We start from the raw sequence: 18903 nt of genomic DNA, 5'->3' as shown, positions 1-18903 counted from the left end.
GTATGGGGAAGGAGGTTTGAATCCTAGAGGGAAGGTGCTGAATACTCAGAATCAAGTTCAAATTAAATAATGTTTTTAATGCTTACATTTTCTGTCAAAAAAGCATTCCTGTTAGCGACTGTGCTTGCTTTTTAAGAACCTGAATGACTACATAGGTGACAAAGTTATAAACCCCTTCAAAGAGCTGACAAGTGTCTAAGTCAGTTTAAAAAGATTAAGAGTGGCTCCCTTGTTCTAAAATTATACAAAAGTGCCATTTCACTTTTCAAGCAATTTGAAAGCCATTCATTTCAGTGGCAGGTAGCCAAAACACAAAAGCCAGAGAATGGCAGCAAAGATGTCATACCGGCATACACAGATGTTTTCCAAAGGTTTGTACTGCTTCTAACCTCAAAGGCACAGCCTCAATAGGTTGCACAGACAAAAGAGTCACAGCAAAGATCTGCACTAGGTGCACACACGTGTGCTGGGTTCTAGCATGCCCCGACTCACCCACAATGCTTGTGATTCTGTCACTTAACTCTTGAGCCCGGATGCCCAAGTTAAAGAGTTGAGGGTGACGGAACAGAATTTGTATCATGCCATATATCTGATGGACAAAGTCTCAACATAGCAGTGGACGTTCTGATGGGCCACACCTAAGTTTTAGTTTCTGAAATCTTGCTGTTTATTTACCTCTGATGAATCAATGAGAATGACACAAAACCCAGCAAAATACACCCACCTGATATATTGGAAATATAACCTTACACAACCAGCTTAAACTCTAGCTGTGAAATCTTGAATTTAAACAGCCTGAAATTGCATAAAGTTTAGTTTAAGTCTTAGGTAAGGCAGTATGCTAGTTCTGGGGGTTCTGGAGGATACTAGATTAGATAAGCAAGATAATCGTGGAAAATGAAAAATTCTGTTATACCTCAAAATTCTAGCTTCAATTCTTTAAGACAATGGCGATTAAATAAGGATTAGTGTTATTTGGCCTTCCTGTCAACTTAAGATAGGTCATGTGAGAGAGGAAAGTGGCTTTTAAAGCTCCCTTGGTAAATTTTATGCACCTGTTTAGTTCACAGCCATTCTTTTTAGTCATGTAAACACTTTTGGTGTAGAAGGGAAACATATACATAAGCAATCAGGTAAAGTTAAAGCAGTAGCAATGGAATCAAAGGGAAAAGAGTGTTTAAGTCTGACTAGTAGAGTCAGTTAATTCAGCGAGTCAATTAACTCTATTGAAGGGGTTAATTAGGTCAGGTCAAGCAGGGATTTAGGAATGGGATAGAAAAACAAAACAAATTTTTTAAATATTCAAAGAGATGGTAGTGTTGGAATATAAATTGAGTGTTGGGGGTGAAAAAAGGTTGGAGGTAACAATATCTAATGTATAATGAATGCTTGCTTACTACATATTGGGCAATATTCTGCATATGTATGTAAGTTAATCATCACAAGAACCTGATAAATGGGTGTTATGATTAACCTCACCTTACATCTCAAGATTTGCATCCAGGCAGTCTCTCTTCCAGACCCATACATGTAGGCACCTCCTATACTGCCTGAGTGTTGTAAATGAGACTACATTGCCAGGAAAGGTAAGAGAATAGGATCCTCGCTTGACAGACAAACAGTTCAGATTGGGTCCTTTTATTCTATAAATATTAGGGAGCCTCTGAAGATGTTTGAGCAGGTAAAGGCCACAACAGATTTGCTTGTTACCTGAATCAAGGACAGAATGATGAGAGACAAGCCTTGGAGGAGAGGAACAAGAGTGTAGGAGAGAGTTCTGATGGCTGGACCTCAGAGCACACCGGAACCTAGAAAAGATGCAGATTTGGGGGCTCTACTACACCTGCAAATGAGAATTTCAAGGATGATGAGAGCTTTAAAGACCAAAACAAGAAAGTTAGAAAAAGGAAAATAGATTCAAAGACAAATTTGCAAAGATTTTACAGGATATGATGATTGATTGATTGTAGAAAGGTGAAGAAGAGAAAAAAATCTAGATTGATTCCAAGGTTGGCACGTGGAAGCTCATTGAAGAGCAATGCCTTCAAAAACTTAGAAAATTGAAGGGGGAGAAAAGAGTGAGTATGCCACATTTCAAGTGGCCCTAGGATGACAGTGTGAATGTGTCAAGGATGCTATGGCTCTGGATCTCACAAGAGAAGCCTTGACAGCCTAGTTGTTGGCAGTCACCAGCGAGCTAAAAGTAAGTGAAATCATGTGAAAGGGCAAGAGTGTCCCAGGTAAAACGTGTAGTGTAAGAGAAAGACTCAGGCATGAATCTTTGAGAAGTATAGCATTTAATAGGTGACTATCAAATGACAAATCTGCAGAGTGTCACAGAAACTGGAGGGCTGAAAAGGGAAAGTAACAGCACCAAGGAACTCTGATATGAGAATTTGGAAGTAAGAAAGAGTGGCAATAAGCAGTATAGACTTTGGAGTCCAGCAGACTTGGAATCTAATTTAATGGGTAGTTCCTATAAGCCAGGCATTCAAGAGTATTATACATGCATCATTTTATTTAATCCTCACAAATAACCCTACAAGAAAACTAAAATTACCAGTCTCCTCTTGCTAGTAGGGCAAATAAATCTTAGAGAAGTTTAGGAACTTGCTCAAGGACACTTAACTAGTTAATGATGAAACTAATATTCTGTTTCTTCCCCTATAGCCAAAATTCCTAATCAGATTCTAAACTTCTTCTGTAAATCCATACTTCAAATGCAAAAACATGTGTATCTTGTTGAACATTGTATTTTCTTGTGCCTAGCACACAACCAGAACGAGATTAGTTTTTCAATAAGCATTTATTGAATGAAAGAAAGAACAAGAGTTGAAGGATAACTGTGCATGTTTCTTCTCATCATGTTATCCCCTCCCAAAATGCCTTCCCACTAAACTTATTTGAAACCAGCACATCACTCATCTCGCATCCATATCATAAAGCCTACCCTGAAAACCCCATCCAAATACAGGCCTCGTTTTCCTGTACCCATGCATTCATGTGTGCTGCTTTCATAGAATGTATTCTATCTTGTCTTGTATCACTACTTCCCTTTTGGGATTCTTATATTTTGCTTCACAAAAAGGCAGCAATCTTGCAAGGACAGAAATATATGCCTGTATTCCTCGCTGTCAACTAGTCCCATGCATTTTACCAGATAGGTCTTAGTAATTGTTTGCTGATTGATTTAACTAATTAAAATCAGGGAATATAAAATGACATTTAACCCATGGCTGCATCGCAAATACAACGTTCTGCCCTTCATCTTTTACAGACATATTTCAAAGGATGTAAAAAATAGACTTTAAGAAAAGCAACTGTATAGGAAAAAAAAAAATATGTGCCAGGCATTCAGTTACTCTCTGTGTAAAGCTCTTTGCTACTTACCATTTCAATAGACAGGCTTTTTCTATGTTTTAATAAATCCCAATTTTCATAGCTTTTATGTCTTATGAATTTCAAGTTATATTTGGTTGAAACTTGGCATACTCTAGCCTGGCCAACATGGTGAAACCCCGACTCTACTAAAAAAAAAAAAAATTAAAAAAATTGACTGGGTTTGGTGGCACATGCCTGTAGTCCTAGCTACTCGGGAGGCTGAGGCATGAGAATCACTTGAACTTAGGAGATGGAGACTGCAGTGAGCCGAGATTGCACCACTGCACTCCAGTCTGGGTGAAAGAGTAAGACTCAGTCTCAAAAAGAAAGAAGGGAAGGGGAGGGGAGGGGAGGGGAGGGGGAGGGGGAGGGGAGGGGGAGGGGGAGAGGGAGGGAAGGGAAGGAAAGGAAGAGAGAAAGAAAGAAAGAAAGAAAGAAAGAAAGAAAGAAAGAAAGAAAGAAAGAAAGAAAGAAAGAAAGAAAGAAAGAAAGAAAGAAAGAAAGAAAGAAAGAGAAAGAAAGAGAAAGAGAAAGAGAGAGGGAGGGAGGGAGGGAGGGAAGGAAGGAAGGAAGGAAGGAAGGAAGGAAGGAAGGAAGGAAGGAAGGAAGGAAGGAAGGAGGGAGGGAGGGAGGGAGGGAGGGAGGGAGGGAGGGAGGGAGGAAGGAAGGAAGGAAGGAAAGAAAGAAAGAAAGAAAAAAAGAAAGAAAGAAAGAAACAGAAAGAAAGAAAGAAAAAGAAAGTTAGTTGGCATACAATTTTTAGAGTTTCAAATATTTCCATACAGATACATATACACATATATGTGTGTATATACATTCTATATATTTACTTGTGTCAATCCAAAAAAAGTTTCTTAATCTATAGACTTCTTTGGATTAATGGCACAAAAAGTCAGTGACCAAGTATCTGAGGTGCCTAACTGGATAAAAGTGAAGGTGTATAGTCATCCATAAAAGAAGCACATTGTCTGCTGCCATTTGGAAAAGAAAGCATTACAGCACAAGAAGTGTACTACAGAAGCCAACATGCAGAACCCTGCATGGGAAGACAAGAGACTATTAGAAGCAGGTTCACCCTGGGCCTGCAGCTTCTGAAATCCCACAGGTGTTCTGTAGGCAACAAAAGCCTCTTTTTATGTGCCACTACCAGGAGAATGGTGACCTACTCCCTTCCAGCCAGACCTGACCTTATCTCTGTCTTTGTAACTCCTGGATTAGACCATTGCTCTGCATTTATACAGATAAGACTGACATCTGCCTAAGACCCTCATCTTGTGCCAAATTAAGAAAAAAATGTGTTCTTACTCCCATTGTTACATATTTTTTTCCTCCTGGTATTATTCTTTCTATCTCAGGGTATGAAAAATGTTAGCTTCAGAAACCCCAACCAAATGCTTACCAATTGACATGAAATTACCCTATCAGGTAATGATTTGCCAGTGGGTAGAAATAAGAAAAACCTGAGATGGCCCAGAGGACAATTCTCAAATGTTTCTCTGACTCCCACCTCTAATATTTATACAATTTCTCTCCTCAATTAGATTTAAAATGAGCTAAGAGACATGGTTTTATCTCTAACAGGAATGTTAAAAAATTAAAGATGCTAAATCCCACATAAAATTTCACTGAGGCTTAGGTTATACCTTGCAAAATGCTAATTCCTTTCAGGGAAGCCAAGATTCTCAATTCACATCAAAAAGGTGTGGATCAACGGAAACAATATGAGCTTTTCACCAGACATGGAATCAACTTCTGTCTCTTCTGATTACTATATGACGCTGGTCACATTACTAAGTCTGAAACTATTATTTTTTTATTTTTTGTAAGAGATGGAGAACTCAGAAAATTAGAAAGCAAGAAAGATTAAGAAAAAAGAAGTGAGAAGCTCTCATCCTCTTCTTTGTGAAGGAATCTCTGATTATTTTCTCTGCATTATGAAGTGATATGTACTCAAGACTTCTGACAGAAACCTTCTAAACATCTTCTCAGTGGGATGTTTCTGTCTATCTTCAGGAGAACATTAAGAAGTTTCCTTTTAAAACTCATTAAGAATCACACATTTCCATTCATCTAAGATACTAGGTACTTAAAGCTTATCTGTCCAAGGGATAGCTAGATAATGGCTGCTAACATCCAAAGGCCTTATGAGACAGAGCATAAACACAGCAAGACACATCATCCCGGGCCTCTCCTCCTCTTCCTCCTGCTTCTTTGAATGAGCAAATGTTGAAGGAAGAACACTGTGAGTCTTTGGACTTTCTCAGGCCTTGCTTACTCTTTGCCCCATGATTTATGTTCATAGGCTATGAAAAACTAATATTTTGTGATTAGGCTCCCAGATTCCCTCTCTCTTCAGTGTTTAGAGGGTAAGTATCCTACACCTGGGTATATAACACCTGCCTCCCAAACCCATAAGTTTTCATTCTAGGCTCCTTTACAGTCAGTTGATAGCTTTGCCAAGCCCTCTATATCCACTAAAGTCATTCATCTTCACTCTTTTACCAGCCATTTCTTTCAAAGTGTTCAGCATATTTATTAGGATATAACTCAATTTTTTTAACTCTTTACTTTTTTGTAGTGTGATATCATGGGAAAAAATTAATTAAACAATTAAAATCCTAGCACCATTTTGGATAATTTTTCAAATTTCAGAAATTCCTTATTATTTAATCTTTACAATAATGATATGATATAAATAATATTAACACCACCATTTTACAGGTAGAATAAAGAAAGCTTGGATGGAGCAGGCAGGGTTGGGGTAGAAGGTAGGAAGGTGAATACGTTGCCTAAGGTCTCACAGCCAATAACCAATAAAATCTGTATATAAACCCAGGTCTCCTGGCTCTAATGTGCATGCCATTTTCACTAAACTATTGTGCCTCTGAAGTTACTTAAACTCCTTAAGCTTAAATTTATTCATTTACAAAATGAGGATATTAATCTCTGCATAGCTCAGAATGCTCTTATGGAAATCAAATAAGTGAAAGTGCTTGATAAACATTCAAATGTTATGAGAATATGGGGTAATAATAAAGTAAATTAGCAAATGCTGAATAACAATCATTTTCCTATAAGTCATTATACACATTAAACTAAAAGACACTCATTAATATTAGCCTTTTTTATTACAAGAATCAAGCCCCTAGCGTGAAAATTAGACCTCTAATTCCCTTTTCAACATAATTTGTTTTAAAAATTACAAAAGCTAATTTATGGAAACAAGGTAGATTTTAGACTTTTTAAACTGTGTGACAGAAGGTGAATTTCCAAGGCAATGTGGGGAAAGATGGGTTTTTCATAAGCATATATGAGAATATTTTTCCCACATCATCTGAATAAGGTGTAGTGAAGAAAAGATGTGACCTCGGCTCTCTTGGAATTTATGTGCCTTGACGACTAAGTTGAAGATGCCATTGTATGCCCTCTGTGCTCAGGGTAAAGTACAAGTTTGAATCCAGATTTTTCCAGAAGTTGATGGTGTCCTAGATTTTTGCTATATTAAATTCAGTCTGAGCCCCTGAATAATCCCATTTCAAAAATAGATATGTGTGCAGGAGAAACCCCACTTTTGTATTCTTTCATTTCTTCAGAGATACAGCATATATGAAATTTTCTTTCTAGTATACATTTCATTTATAGTTTGATTAACTTCCATTGGTACAGTTAAAAATCAACCTGAATAAGACATCTTTGTTTTTTCATCTTGCATTTTAGAGATTCCAAAATTCTTGTCATTTCGGAAATCATGATAATTTGTGATTTATATTAAGTACCTACTGCTGTCCTCACCTAGATACAACAGTAAGTGAAACAGATGAGTTTGAGTTACAATAAGAAAGCAGGATAGTAATTAATCAATTACACAAACTTAAAATTAGAAATTTTCATCAGTTCTATGCAGAAGAATTACCTGGTGGCAGAGAGAGATCTACTCCGTAGAATGAAGGAAAGTTCCCTAAAGAAGTGGTTTGAGTTAAAATCTGGAAAATGGCCAGAAGTTAATTAGAGAAAGAGGACAGAGGAGGTGGAAGAGAGAAGCAAATCCAGGGAAAGGAAAATAGTGTATTTAAAAGTCCTGCTGTGGAAGAGCCTTGGGTTCTGCCAAAGAGGTTTAAAGAAAAAAAGAAAAGAAAAGAAAATCTGTGTAGTTGGGAGGTGGTATGGAAGCATGAACTATGCAAATGGAGACCAGATCATGCTTGAGCATAGACATATCCTTGAGTAAGAACAATAAATGAGCAGGCCTTAAAAATGACAGTGTTCCTATAATCCCAGCACTTTGGGAGGCCAAGGCGGGAGGATCATGAGGTCAGGAGATCGAGACCATCCTGGCTAACACAGTGAAACCCTGTCTCTACTAAAAATACAAAAAATTAGCTGGGTGTGACGGCCGGCTGAGGCAGGAGAACGGGCGTGAACCAGGAAGGCGGAGCTTGCAGTGAGCTGAGATCGCACCACTGCACTCCAGCCTGGGCGACAGAGCAAGACTCCGTCTCAAAAAAAAAAAAAAAAAAAAAGACAGTGTTAGCCTAATAGGTATATTTGATTACTTCATTCTGATATGTTTATTGAACATCTGCCTTTGTGAAGCATGATGCTACATGGTCAATTGGAGACAGAGTGGTGAATAATACAGACCACTGTCCATGTAGAGCTTACAGCCTATACTTCTAGTCCATCTTTGGGTACCTATAGTCTTCAATATGTATCACTATCCCTAGAGGTATATGGGAACAGGAGGCAAAACTAGCTTTATTTGAAATCTGTGCCTTAACAACTACATATAAGTAATGCCAACTTGGTACTTACTTGGTATTCAGTATATAGCATTAATATTTAACTCATTTTCTTAGTCAACATGAGTAAATCTTACTCACATAATAGGCATTGCTAACATGATTACAATACGATTAAGTTTTTATTTTTACCTTGATCTTGCCCCTGAGCTCCAGTATTATATAGTAACTACATACTTATCATCTCTACCTAAATAGCTAATAGACATCTCAAATTTAACATACCTCAAAGCAGAACTTTACATTTACCTACATAAATGCACTTACCCTCAACCTGTTTCTCTTAGTCCACATTCAGTGAAAGAAACCACCATTCACTTTCTGAAGCCAGAAATACTTATGAGCTAACCTTGATTCTTCTCTTTCCCTCATCCTTCCCACATCCAATCCATCAGCAAGTCCTTTTAGGCCTACCTTCAAAATATCTCCGATATTTATCTTCACAGCCTTTCTCACCTGCTATAATAGACAATAATCTATTCTTACACAGTAGCCAGGGTGATCATTCTATAACAACCGAGTTATGTCAGTCCTTAACTTAAAATGCTCCAATTACTTCCCATTTGAATGGAAACTGGATATCCAACCAGGCCTTCAAGACTGTACATGATCTACTCTTTACCCAGTTCTCTCACTTCATTTCATGGTATTGGAAAAGTTTCCATTTTGTGTTAAAAGCTTCACTCTGCCTATTTTAATATTCCTTAAACAAATCAAGCACAGCCTTTGAACTTGCTGCTGTTTCCTCTGCTTAGAATTCTTTGTCCCCAGATCTTTCGTTGACTGTTTTCTTCTGTCATCCAGTTCTCAATTCTAATATTATTCCATCAAAGAGACTTTTTCCAGCCATAAAAATAAAGAATATACTCTATATACTTAAGAAAACACAAGCCAAGAGGACCAAAGGCTTTCCAGGAATGAAGGGCAGCACCAACAGGGAATGTGTTTCTGAAAAAAATAATGTGTATGCTCCTGGAACAGAGATTGTATGCTACTGGAACTCACATTATGAATATCTTACTCATCCAAATCATTCTCTACAGTTTTATGCAGTTTCATTTATGCATTGTTTTTACTATCTTTTTAAAAATGTGCTTACTTTCTGTCTATGCCAAGTAAAATATAAATCTAATGAGAACAGGCATCATAATCATCTTTTTGTCATGTCTGTATTTCCAGGACCTAGAGATGTGATCTATAAATATTTATTAAAGGAAAAAGGGAAGGGAAGGAAAGAAGGAAGGAGGGAAAAAAGGAAGAGAGGAATGAAGAAAAAGAAAATACACAGCTGTTTGTCCAACAAAAACAAGTTGGCATTTTTTATCTTTTTATAATCTTTCTTAAACTTGAAATAATGTAAGAAAAAATATTTTGTATGAAGCATTTCAAATACGCTTTAATGCATCCTGGGAAGAAGACTTTCTTCCGACCTAGTATCTATGTGGAAAATTTGAATAGTAAATCTGTAGATAACAGAGAAATGAAAATGATAAGAGGAAACTCCCCTCTCCCCACCCCCATAAGAAGAAAGCCCCTAGTCTTGCACTGTTGGGCAATGTTAGTTGCATTATCTTCTTTTCCATTTAGTCTTATATTTTAAAAGAAGCAGAAAAAAGAAAGACAACAAACCACAATTACAACTCAAATGCATGTTTATTCTGTTGGGCATCATTCGTTAGACAATTCACTGGGCTACATTCTCACAATATGTATTATTCCCTCTGAGTAGAGATCCATTGATTTCCAAGTCTCTAAGCTGCCATTTTGGAGACTGCTGAGTGCAAATATTATAACGCCATTTGGGATACTCTAATGTGCTTTTTAGAAAAGTAGTTTCTTAGCAATAGTCAAACTTATCCTGATTAGGGTTTGGGCTACGTTGTTGCTGAGAAAAGATGGCTCTGCTTGCTCTTATGCTTTATTTTTAGCACTTTAAAATTAACAAATTCTATCAGAGTTCTTGCCCAGAACTTCAATTATTCTAAGCAGGGTGGTCAAAGCCTTGAGGAAGTCCTTGAGTAAGTGCTCCTTAAGGATGGGAACACTATGCTATAAATCCCGGTATCACAAAGGACAGTCAACAAATATTTGTTGAATGAATAGATGAATAAGTGAATGAATAAATAAGTGAAAATATGTTAATTTTGAATTTCTTTCTCAACTGCTTAGAAAAATAAGCAATCTGCTTTGCCAATCTGATGCTTCCACTTTAAGCAAAAGAGAATGAAATAGAAACTTTCCTTAAAGTACAAAAGGGATAAACACTTCCTTTTCCCTGAATTTTTTATGCAAGAAATGCTTATTAAGTACCTATTATATACAGGGTATTGGAATGAACAAGAGCAATTTTTGAAATCTGTCCTCAAAAAAAAATCTATTCAGAGACAACCCCATGAAACCTCATAGCTATCTATAGAATTTTTTCCTCCCCCATTGACTAAACCTCTGTTCCAGTAGTATACACTATGTTTTTTTTTTTAGAAACAAATTCCTGGTTAGTGCTGCCCTCCATTCCTGGAAAGCCCTTGGTACTCTTGGTTTGTGTTTTTCTAAGTATTTAGAGTATATTTTTCAACTTTAATAGACACTATGCCTATATTAAGACATCCCAAGGTGCTAAATATTAGACAGCATTTCTTTGGCCCTCCATGGGATTGCTTCCTCCAAGACACTTTGGTATGATGTTCTAGGCTTTCATTAAGCATTCCTATGGTAAAACACCATAGGAATCTCACCTTGACATTTAATGTAGGAAATTTTTTTGAGGACTTTTTTTTCCCATTATATGCCTCTGCGTCCCCTCTCCCTGTGAAGTGTCATATGAGAAGATTTTTCAAAACTAAGAGCTGGTTAAATCCTTGTTTCTCCCAAAGAACTCTTTTCATTATGTTCAAGGTTAATCTTATAACTTTTGCAGCTGCCTTTTGATTTTTTTTCTTTGACTATCAGAAAGCTCATAGTTGGAAATGCAAAGAAACTTTAGTCATTACATGGGATTACATTGCCCTTCTATCATTACGCTAATTCCTCCACAAGAAATGAGAAAATAAGACCCTCCAAATTTATGTGTAAAATTTTTAACAACTGAAGTTAATTTCAAAAATATAAGGTATATTTTTTCACTTTTTGTAGGAAATATAGCAGTGATCGATGCAGACTAAAAAGAATCTGTCTGCATAGAATTAATATTCCTTGTATTGGTCCTTACTGTTTTTTAACTGAAAGAAATGCTCACCATTTTACCACTAAAACGATCACATATAGCTAATGTTTTGTTACATTTCCTTATATTCTGTTTAAACATGAAACCTTTTCCGTGTTATTAAAATCTCTTCTAAAATAATCAAGTACTATTTCGTTCAGTGGTTAGCCCATGATTTACTTAACCAATCCCAACATCTTAAATATGCAAGTTGTTTTCTGCTTTTTAATAATTGTAAGCCTCTTGTGCTTTAGGATTATCAGACTATGGGACCTTCTAGCACTTTTTCTGTTGGATTATGACAGATGCACACATATATCATCATACTGTATTCACCATAAATAGATTATTTTACTTATCAGAATTTACATACATATATGTATGTGTACACATATATATGTATATATGTGTATGTGTGTGTATGTATATATGTATATGTATGTATGTATATACATATATATGTATGTGTGCACTTACTATCTATGTTTACATACTGGTAGATATTTATTAAGCAAAATGAATATCTTAAATTATTTAAGTATTTGGATGTAATTATTCACATAAAAAAGTGACAATAAGAAGACTTAAAATTTAGTAATGTGTAGTATTCTTGATAGTCTTAAAAATTAAGAGTAGGGAACATTGATTTAATCTTTGAGAAAGAGGCTTTCTGTGATATTTCAACAATTCCCTAGCTACAATCAAGCGTACGAAAGGGTAACTTAGTCATTATTCAAATTAGGCAATTAATGAGTCAATCCTATGGTAATCCAGCTGAATAATTTCTTCTCTAGAGGTGTCTATACATTGAACGAATTTTCCATAAAGTTTGACAATTAAAAAAAAAAACCAATGTGTTCTAGTACAGAATTATCCTCCCTTTGTGGGACTGCAGGACTATCCACTGGGTAGAATTATCGCATAGGAGTAGTCACCAGAGAATTCAAAGTTATATTAGCCCTAGGTCTAAAAAATTGACTAATTTGTCAAATAAATGACAAATGTCCTCCACTATGCTGCTAACCATCAAATAAATGACAAGTGTCCTCCACTATACTGCTAACTAATCAATTCATTTAAAATAGCATCTCTGTGTAACAAAATCATCATAAAAGATTGTGTTTTGTTAATTTTTTTTTCCCAATAAAGAGAGGGAACTTTCTTAGTTGCCAAGTCAAAAGATTGCAGAAAATACCTGAAACCTGTATAATCTCATTGGGAGATAAATTTCTGCTTCTATACATTGTACTTGGAAAACAACAATCTAAAAATGGAAGGCTGTACATACTTATACCATAGTATTTTCTGTAGGCCCTTCTGTAAATATCTACTGTATTAATGTGTTCCTTTCTCTACTTTGAAATGAAGAAATTCTTCAAGTGAACTACACTGCAAATGACTTTTCTATGGGCATTTAATATTGCTGAAATGCTTCTGTATTTCTTTGTGAGGAAGAATAAAGTTTTACATTCTGTAATAGTAAAGGACTTAAGTCATTTCCCAACACTTGCATTTGCCCCATTCTCCCTTACCCCCACTCTAAAATTCAATAGAAAATCAGACTAAAAAAATTGGGAGAGGAATTTTTGAGCAAGACAGAGGAAGGTTGAGCCTTGAAAGTTTTCATTTTTTTTTTTCTTTTTTTTATGGTTTTGCCTTGGTCTAGGATCGTTTCTTTAAGTCTGAGTCAAAGCCCACCATTTGTGTTATGACCAATTTCCTGTTCAAAATACAGTTCTTCATAGGTATTTTCTGCAATTAAAATTTCAACCTATATAATCACTTCATAAGTAAAGACAGAGAAAGAGTGAAAACACTGATTATTTTTAATGTGATAGACCCAGGTATAGAACAATTCAATTGGGTAGGTACGGAAGGTTAACTCTGTTGTCTGAACCCAACCATTCCTAAGATGAAATGTGGTAAAAACAGTTCTTTGAGTATTTGAAAGTTTAAAACTGCACACGTTACTATGAAAATTACTGTGAAAAAGAGGGAGGATGTAAAATAATTAGCAAGAACTGAAAAATTGTAAGCAGTATATTTGTAATCAGCCACCAGAATTCTTCACGACCAGTAGTATCTTTAAGGAGTCAGGAACAATAGGATATTGGTAATTAATTAATTAATTTTTATTTTTTGTTTTTGAGACAGAGTCTTGCTCTGTTGCCCAGACTAGAGCGCAGTGGCGCAATCTCAGCTCACTACAATCTACACCTCCCAGGTTCAAGTGATTCTCCTGCTTCAGCCTCCCAGGGAATTTTTATATTTTTAGTAGAGATAGGATTTTACCACGTTGGCCAGGCTGGTCTTGAACTCCTGAGCTCAAACGATCCACCCACCTCGGCCTCCCAAAGTGCTGGGATTACAGGTGTGAGCCACTGCCTCTGGCCGGTTTTTAATATTTTAAATCTGTCACTTATTTGAGTCTTGTATTGAGATAACCAACCGTCCCCTGCATTTATTTGCTTTCATTTGCTTCTCCAACCTGCCTGACAGCTGACCCCCTGAGGCTGAAGCTCAAGTGGGAGTATACTGGGCCAAGACTAACTAGGCTTCATGTCAGGACGTTCCATCAAAGAGGGATCCAAATCTTAACCAAAAGTCAATTTCTGTCATGTCAGTCCAACAAAGTCAAGCCAAAAGGGAAGCTAGAAGTCAGGAATTGGAAGATGAAATGGTGATTGAGACAGTCAGTCATACTGAACCAAGGTAGAAACCAAAGTGAACACTGTTAGAATAGAAAGGAGACATAAGGGGAAAAGTTGCCAAAGTGTAGGGAAAGTACTGGATAGAACTTATGGAAACCTAATCTTGTATTGCACTTTCATTCATATACAGTATAATACACATCCCACATTGTCCTTCAAGTCAGATATAAACAGAGGTCTTATATGCCATCCTCCCTCCTTAGGTCATGGTTATCTCCACTTCTGTTATGCTTATTTCTATCAAGACTTTAAAAAATAAAGTGTGTTTCTTCCTTCTGAAATCAAAATAAGTGAGACTACAGTTTTGTGACAGAAAGGGCATCTCTCTTCACCGCACTGAATTATCTAATAATACTGGTTGGGAAGTGTAATGGAGGATCATCACTTAACAACCACGATCCCCACAAGCATGATTGGGATGGAAACTATATTTTACTGCCCTGATTCAACATTAGCACTTGTTCAACCTTAGTTGAAGTCTACTGGATGTTAATACCATTGACATTGGGTCCCTCAACCTTAAGTGACATCTCTTTTACTGACTAGCGATCTGATTTTTCAACACATTACCCAATTTTCCCAAGGCTTAATTTCTTCAATGAAAAAATGGGATAAAGTATCTCAGTGTTGTTTTAAAGGCTAGATGTGCCCATTAACATATATGAACAGTATTAGCAGAGGGTGTGACTCCTCATAGGTTTTTAATAATGGTTTATTTCCATTCTCTGCTAGTCCAGTAATTTTCCTTCTCTTCTGCTGAATAAGGGAGACAACATTAGAGATAGTCTGTTGGTTCTCACAGACTATCATTCTTTTTATACCTTCCTCTTGAAAATGTTTCTGAAAATCTTTAGAGAGTAGCTCTTTCAATCATTAATTTCCTGTTTCTCTACTAAATTGTTTACTACAGTAATGTTTAAGAGTAAGCTGTGCAAGGAGAAGGAATCTTAGGCACCTCCAACACTTCATGAGCTCTTTACTAAGGAACTCACCAAGATATGATACATTTGGCTCCAGAAAAAAAAAAAAAAAAAAAGTAATTCTAATTTGGTAAGATATGTTCTTTTAAAAAGTCTTCTTTATTCAAAGAAGCAGGCTCAGTGCACAAATATTTATAGCAACATGCCAGAAACTCTACAAAACCACTGTAGCCAGAGAGTAGTAAAACAGAATTGTAAAATTAAACGCAGAACTTATTTGGTACAAATGGTAGATTTCTACCTAGTTTTCTAGCTTTACTCTTGCTATCTTTATGCTTTTTACTGACCCAGGATCACGTACTGTTTAATATACACCAAAATGATATTTCCCTGTTAATCTCTTAAACTCTCCTGCCCTTGCTTTAACATAGAAATAACTTGTCTTGACCAGAATTTCACACGTAGGCTGTGAATTTAGCTAATCCTCCTTTGAAATAAAATAGCATGAAATGCCTTCATATTTCAAGTTTAGTCTATGTACCTTTTTACATTCTCTAATGAATTTTAGTTACTTCTTTTCAGGTCTATGATTTTTGAAAACCTCCCAATTGCTGGATTCTATGTGATGAGACTCTCTTCATTTTTCTGCTTCTTTGATCATTTCTACCTCTCCTCTTCTCCTGTCTCCTTAAGCATTGCTCTATCCCCAGCGGATTATCATGAGTTCTACATTCTCTTTTTATGCTACATACTTGCCTGGGATGATCTTAATCACCCTCTGAATCCTTAACAATTTATGAATTCTAGTACCATTAACTTTCTCTCAAGCTCAAGACCCGTATAATCCACTGGTTACAGAACAGTTCCACCTGGATATTTCACAGTCACACAAATGTAAAGTACTCAGCAACTTTCTTGCTAGCCCTGTTCTTCCTCACATATATCTCGGTCGGTGTCACAAGTTTCTATGTACTTGAACAAGCCTGTTTCCAGGCAGTAACTCTTGTTTTGTTTTGTTTTGTTTTATCAACTTTTATTTTAAGTTCCAGAGTACATATGCAGAATCTGCAGGTTTGTTACATACATAGGTAAAGTGTGCAATGGTGCTGTGCTGCAGGGATCAACCCATCACCCAGGTATTAAGCCCAGCACCCATTAGCTGTTCCTCCTGATGCTCTCCCTTTCCCTGACCCCCAAACGGGCCCAGGTTTCTGTTGTTCCACACCATATGTCCATGTGTTCTCATCATTCAGCTCCCACTTATAAATGAGAGCATGTGGTGTTTGGTTTTCTGTTCCTGGGTTAGTTTGCTGAGGATAACCATTTCCAGCTCCATCTGTGTCCCTGCAAAGGACATCACCTTGCCTTGTTCCTTTCTTTTCTTTTTTTTTTTTTTTTTTTTTTTTTTGAGAGGGAGTTTCACTTTTGTTGCCCAGACTGGAGGGCAATGGTGTGATCTTGGCTCACTGCAACTTCTGCCTCCTGGGTTCAAGCAATTCTCCTGCCTCAGCATCCCAAGTAGCTGGGATTACAGGTATGTGCCACCACACCAAGCTAATTTTTATTTTTAATAGAGATGGGGTTTCACCATATTGGTCAGGCTGGTCTCAAACTCCTGACCTCAGGTGATCTGCCCGCCTTGGCCTCCCAAAGTGCTGAGATTACAAGTGTGAGCCACCATGCCTGGCCTGATCTCATTCCTTTTTATGGCTGCATAGTATTCCATGGTGTACCTGTACCACATTTTCTTTATCCAGTCTATCATTGATGGGCATTTGGATTGGTTCCATGACTTTGTTATTGTGAACAGTGCCACAGTGAACATACACATGCATGTATCTTTATAATAGAATGATTTCTATTCCCTTGAGTGTATACCCACTAACAGGATTGCTGGATAAAATGGTATTTCTGCTTCCAGATCTTTGAGGAATTGCCACACTGTCTTCCACAATGGTTGAAATAATTTGCATTCCCACCAACATATAGAACTGTTCCTTTTCCTCCACAACCTCACCATCATCTGATGTTTCTTGACTTTTTAATAATCACCATTCTGACTGGCGTGAGATGGTATCTCACTGTGGTTTTGATTTGCTAATGATCAGTGATGTTGAGCTTTTTATCATATGTTTGTCGGCTGCATAAATGTCTTCTTTTGAGAAGTGTCTGTTCATGTACCAGGCAGTAACTCTTTAACTGGCTTTCCTTTTTCTTTAATCACTTTCTAAGTCTTGTCAACTTGTCTCTTTAATGTCTTTCAAAAGTGTTAGCCATCTCCACCTCCACTGGCCACTTCCTTAGTTAAGGCCTCCATATTTCTCCTTGCCTCATTCGTACTTGCCACATATCTGATGGAATAATTGATTTAAATGCACATATGGACATGTCAATCTTTAAATGCACATATGGACATGTCAATCTATTGTTGAGAATGTTTAAATTATTCTGTGCCATGTATGAGATAAAGCCAAAACTCCACAAATGGCATACAAAGCCCAGTACCTTCCAATCTTTAATGATTTCAACATCTACCTTTAATGTCTGTTCTTCACACTTTACATTGCTACAGTTCTTAACTGCTCACTGACTGTCCCACTACCTCTATGCTGGCTGACTGTCCCACTACCTCTGTGCCCACACTTCCCCATCACACCATTGTTTTGCATCCCTCCATCCCATTTCCTGACGCATACTTTCCTGATGCATAAATGTGTTCACTCACATCTCCACATACTCATACACTTGGGCTAGCTCTTATTTCTCATCTTTTTTTTTACATAATTCCCTTATAAAATCCCCTCTATCACCATAAAATATCCTGCAAGACAATTTCCTCCTCCTTCTCTAAAAAATCAGAATCTTCTATATATTTCTATTATTGCATCTAATATATGTATTATTCAAGAATCCAAAGTGACAAGTGGTTGACCTTCTGAATATTCACTTTTGAAAAAAGTGAAAAGGAATAATAAAAGAAAATAAATGTTTGTAGGGATGCATGTGGGTGTGGGAGAGTTGGGAGAGTGAAAGATACATTGAGGCAGAGACAGAGACACACACAGGCAGAGAGAGAGAGAGTGATACATAGAGAAGACAAGATAAGTGAGGACAGAAAGAGAAAATGCACAAGCATATATTTAGTGATTCACAGCATAGAATCCAGCAGTTGGGAGTTTTTCAAAACTTATATACTTGAAAAAATACAATCTATATATACATCGTTTTTTAAACTCCCTAATGAAATTTTGTGACTTCTTTTCAAGTCTATAGTCTATATGTAAATACATATACTTCTTACTTGATACTAGTAGCAACCTCCCACCATGCAATATTTCCAGCGTTGTTTTTGTTTGAGTTAGGGTTAAAGGAGTTTGTACAAAACATTCAGATGTAGTCTACCGGCAAAATGCATGCCGCTCTATACGGGGTCTATTGTTCTGTTTCTGAAAGCAATCTTGCTTCAGCCGAATGGATGACCTTATTCTAAAGCGATTGGCTCATTTGAAAGGCCATGTATGCTTTTTTCCATGTGCAAAAGAAAGCTAGACTAAATCAATTTATATTTCCTCGTGAACATGAAAAAAAAAATCCCTTTGGCTCAGAAAAGCCATGGCAGAAAAACATGTTACATAAAACAAGGCATCATTGAATTTGAGCATTAATTTGCATGAAGCACTTGTAATCTTACAGGAAGCACTAGACGACATTTGGCATTGGAATTAGGTATTTTTACTTATTTATTTTTTATTATCACTAAGTTTTTTAGAATTGAGGTACTGCAAACTGGAGAGCAGCTTGTACTGATTTCCAAAGCCAGTGGAACAGCCTTGAGAGTTTCTTCCTTACAGAGTGATGTCATCAGTTAGTAAGTTTCCATAGTGCCCCAT

At 36.7% G+C, this 18903-nt stretch overlaps 1 protein-coding gene across 3 annotated transcripts in view; it reads left to right on the top strand.

Annotated features, from left to right (window-relative positions):
* Positions 1-18903, top strand: part of ADGRL2 (adhesion G protein-coupled receptor L2) — a 683665-nt gene that overhangs the window by 45452 nt on the left and 619310 nt on the right. The window lies entirely within an intron of this gene.

Source organism: Macaca fascicularis, chromosome 1 (genome assembly GCF_037993035.2).
Source record: "Macaca fascicularis isolate 582-1 chromosome 1, T2T-MFA8v1.1".
Lineage (NCBI taxonomy): Eukaryota > Metazoa > Chordata > Mammalia > Primates > Cercopithecidae > Macaca > Macaca fascicularis.
The sequence above is the reverse complement of the archived record's forward strand: the minus strand, read 5'-3'. Positions and strand labels throughout refer to the sequence as shown.